The sequence below is a fragment of the Pinus tabuliformis genome, chromosome 5_2, assembly GCF_031772625.1.
Source record: "Pinus tabuliformis cultivar Carrire ecotype Pingquan chromosome 5_2, CPIR1, whole genome shotgun sequence".
Lineage (NCBI taxonomy): Eukaryota > Viridiplantae > Streptophyta > Pinopsida > Pinales > Pinaceae > Pinus > Pinus tabuliformis.
Genome location: NC_142306.1, coordinates 830803134 through 830808335, shown reverse-complemented (window position 1 = coordinate 830808335; position 5202 = coordinate 830803134).

Here is a 5202-nt window from a genome sequence, read left to right as displayed (position 1 = left end):
GGCACAATATTCACCCAAAACACTGTCATGCTTGACAAAAAAAAAACATTTTACAGATAAACAAACTTTTGCAAAGCCTTAAATTCTCTGGTCAATAAAAAGCCTATAAAAATTTCTTTTCCCTAATAAAAAATCCCAAATTTTATAGGGTTTTTTTTAATTAAAAAAACTTAAAAAAAATAATTTTCCAAAACCTTTTTCAAAAGGCTTTTTTGAAAACTTTAATAAAAACCTTTTCAACACCTTAAAAAAAACCTTGAATACAAACCTCACGTATTAAGAGGACCACTCGAATTTGGCCTTTGAATAAATATTGTTATCTTTTATAATTTTCGTACCCTTCCAAAAAATGAGCCTGTTAATTTTGAAGTATGCCTTTGAAAAACTTACGGAACTCCACGAATTGTTTTCGCTAATGCGCTTCTCATGATGAGGGCATGTGACTAACACATTGTATGACGATAAACGTCAGCGTTAGCCCTCTAATGCGACGGAAAACTGGGTTGACCTGAGTGCTTTGAAAGATGTATAAGTTTGCAACTGCTGTTCTCTGTTTAGCCCTTGTGCGTTATAACGCCTTGTATGCAACTTATAAAGTGATATATTTCACTCTTCTCATAGGGATTGTGATTGTTGCTAATCTGTTTTTTGAGATTCTCTGTAATCACAGTTTGATACTAATTTGTTGGAAAGGTAGACGAGACAAGGTATAAATTCACACATAAAATAGAAGTTGTTGTTCTGTGAAAGGTATTTATCATTTTCCAACTAGCGACTTGCCTAAAATATCATGACATACAACCACATGCAACTACACACTAAAATTCGTCTATCACTTAACTCAACTTCACTCAACACTCAATCATTTAGTTAAGTAGCTTTTTAATTTTAACTAACTCGACATATAAAAATAATTACAATTTCTAACCTTTCCATTGATTTTTTTTAATGAAATTCAAATACAACAATACACCATTCCTCGATGCTTTCACTAACAATGATGCTTTCTACAAATTTCTTCTTAACTCATTTTAAATACGAAGACAAATCCCTAACTCATTTTCCTCATCAGTGTTCCTTTTTTCGAAACTTAAATCTAAAACTCTTTTTAATTTCAAAACTTATTTATTTAAAATCCTTCTAAACAAATACATATTTATAAAATTAGTCATCAAAATTTATTTATGCAGCATCCTTGGGAATAGAAACATGCGTCCACGGAGTTCATCTTTTTATATTCAAGCATACTACCCTTAAAATACTTTACTAGCTAAAAACACGAATCTCTGTGAATAAACTACAAAACATGCGTCATGTCTCATGCTAGCATGCCTGGACCTATTCTGTCACGCCCCTACACCTGCGGTAGTCTTCCAACCGCTTGTAGCAAGGAGCGGCACCACCGAACGCGTTCTTTTCACCAATACTAACATTCGTGGACTATGCCTACTTTCACATTAACATACTTAGCTTGTGTTTCGCAACTACGTAAAAGCAATTATCCTTTATACTTAATGAAGCCCATACTCATTCATTATCATCATGCAATTAAACCGAGAACAACAAGTGCAACAAGTATAAAGGGGAGGGACAACTCGCCGTAATGTGAGTCTGCCCGACAATATATTATATCAGTTTTTCAATAATACAATCATCAAGTATACTTGGCAAAACTCCAAGTCTATACTTAGAATATTTTACAACCAAGGCATAGAACAGCCTTTTACAATCATGTGCACCCTTGCACAAAGAGAAGTGCTCACCCGAGCCACTTATACCTCTCCACCAAGTCCTGCACAAACAACTCGAACCTCGGCACGCTTGCCTACACTCCAACCGGCACAAGAACTCCAAATCTGCACTCAAGATAACCTACGCATGAGGTATGCGCAGTCCTTTACCCCTCTTGTGCAGATTTTACCTCTGCTCCTTATGCGTAGAAGAGAATGTGTGATTCGATGGTGAACAAATGAGTCTCAAACCTCACTTATATATATGAAACCTTGTGCAGGTTTCAAGGGGTGTGTAGCCCCATGGCTGACCCCCTAAGGCTGCCAACGCACGCCCACAAGTCACTCCATAAGTCGGCTTTGCAAGCATCGTTCAACATCGCATATATGTATATGCTCAACACTTAGTCGAATTAAGTGTTCATGTTATCGTCGCATTCCAACGTCACATTTTTGTCGTATGTAATGTCGCACCCACGTCGCATTACCATCGCACTTCGTGGTTCAAAGCGCCACGTGCCCACCGGTGCTCTCGCCCGCGCCCGTGCACGATCGTCCGCCGGCGCCCGTCGCACCAATGTATGGAGGTCCTTACATCCTCCTCCACCTGAAATCGTTGTCGTCCTCGACACCATACCATCCTGGTAGCCATCCACCAAGATCATCACTAAACTGTGATGTGAACTCCTCTTCGCAAGGCAAACATCCTTGCAACATATGTAGAGACTCTTCTCCACTATGTCTCGACTTAATGACCAACTGCTACCAAGCTTACCATACCAAGGCATGCATCTCCATGGTATGCTCTCCATAAGATGTCATCTCGATCCATATGTCACCATGTGAACCTCGTCATGATACTCCATCATAATGCCAACACATCTCTGTACACTTCCGGACCTCATGTCTGAACTAGTTGGGTAGCTAATCCAACCATCACGCTCAATCCATGAGAGTGAACATCCTCATGCCATCATCAGTTGTTCCTCAAACATCTACCACATCCTTGAGTCATCAAGAATCTATCTCCATAATCCATGCTCAGGTCCATGGAAGCTCCATCCATCCCATCTGCAACATGTCATGATGCTTGATGCCAAGCCATCCCTGCACCATCAATCATACCTGCTCAAACATGTTTAAGGACTCACTGCCATGAGCAGCTAACAATGAGCCCCATCTTCTTTATTCATCTAAGAAGATGTAGAGGGAGTAGAGCCTGAAGACTCTCCCTCACTAATCAATTCGATCCACCTATCAGGATCCTCAATCTCCATCCTTTGTAGATAAGCAACCCGGTCTTCCGTCTGGACATCTGGCCACACATATACCTCATCATCATCATCGTCATCCTCCACCAACTCTAGCCTTCTTGTCAAATCCAAGATGCTATCTGAAAGTGTCTTGATGATCAATGACTGCTCCACAAGCTTTGCCTCAACACTAGACAACCGCTTGTTCATCTTCTCCTTATCCTCAATTTGCATCACTCCCAATTTACAATCAGGTCTAGTCACACCAATGGTTGGCACACCAATGGGTACATCTTCCCTTCCATCATAAATGTAGAGCTTCTTCAAATATGGAACAATCATAACATCAAATTGTTTCATAAACTCCATCCCCAATACAGCCTCATAGTCATCAATCCGCACTATAGTGAAGTCCACCTTCCCGGTCCATTCACCAAGTGTAGTGTCCACCCTCTCAGCTATACCAAGAATCTCAATAGGAGGAGAATTCACGGTCTTCATCTGTGCCTTTGCCGGTACAAACTTCAGCCCAATTCTTCTCGCAGTATCTTCGCTCATGAAGTTGTGAGAAGCCCCACTATCCACCATAGTGAGCACATCAGCACCTCCAACCTTCATTCGAACATACTCCAACTTGTTCCTTTCAGGATCCCTTCTAGAGGCCACTTCCGTAGTAGCAGAAGCACCAAGTATCTGCATCATCCCCACAGAAGCATCTTCATTCTTTCCATCAGACTCATCCTTCTTCTTCAAGGCCTTGAGATGCCTTACCTCAAGAGCTAGGCAATCCCACTTCTTCTGATTCAATTCATGTCTTATCTCTAGTTCCTTGAATTCTGCTTCAAGCAAGTCCATTTCCTTTGCAAGTTGAGAGGCTTCCTCCTCATTCTGGTCAGAAACCCCTTCTTTAGCCAAGGCATGAAGAGCACTCCTTGTTTCAAACAACCTTTTGCCATATTCCGCAAATCCTTGTCTTATTTCCTCTGACTCTTCAAGTAGACTTCCTTCAAACTCTTCGAAGGTAGCAAAACCCAATCTCTGCCAGATAGACATCTTTACCAAGTCATCTGCAACCTGAACCAACCCTTGTTCCACTTCGTGTGAAATGATTTCCTTCACCTGCAAGTACCTGTCATGAGAAACCCTGCTGACCAGCTTCAAACCGAAGTCTTGTTCTCACCTGTCAAGTGTACACTGGCTTCAATGCTTCAACACCTGAACCTGTTCACAAGCTTCAATCTTCACGAGAAAACCTTGCTCACCAGCTCTAGACCGAGCTCTGATACCACCTGTCACGCCCCTACACCTGCGGTAGTCTTCCAACCGCTTGTAGCAAGGTGCGGCACCACCGAACGCGTTCTTTTCACCAATACTAACATTTGTGGACTACACCTGCTTTAACATTAACATACTTAGCTTGTGTTTCGCAACTAAGTAAAGGAAATTATCCTTTATACTTAATGAAGCCCATACTCATTCAATATCATCATGCAATTAAACCGAGAACAACAATTGCAACAAGTATAAAGGGGAGGGGTAACTCCCCATAATGTGAGTCTGCCTGACAATATATTATATCAGTTTTTCAATAATACAATCATCAAGTATACTTGGCAAAACTCCAAGTCTATACTTAGAATAGTTTACAACCAAGGCATAGAACAGCCTTTTACAATCATGTGCACCCTTGCACAAAGAGAAGTGCTCACCCGAGCCACTTATACCTCTCCACCAAGTCCTGCACAAACAACTCGAACCTCGGCACGCTTACCTACACTCCAACCGGCACAAGAACTCCAAATCTGCATTCAAGATAACCTACGCATGAGGTATGCGCAGTCTTTTACCCCTCTTGCGCAGATTTTACCTCTACTCCTTATGCGTAGAAGAGAATCTGTGATTCGATGGTGAACAAATGAGTCTCAAACCTCACTTATATATATGAAACCTTGCGCAGGTTTCAAGGGGTCTGCAGCCCCATGGCCGACCCCCTAAGGCTGCCAACGCACGCCCACAAGTCACTCCATAAGTCGGCTTTGCAAGCATCGTTCAACATCGCATATATGTATATGCTCAACACTTAGTCGAATTAAGTGTTCATGTTATCGTCGCATTCCAACGTCACATTTCTGCCGTATGTATTGTCGCACCCACGTCGCATTACCATCGCACTTTGTGGTTCAACGCGCCCGTGCACCCACCCGCGCTCTCGCCCGCGC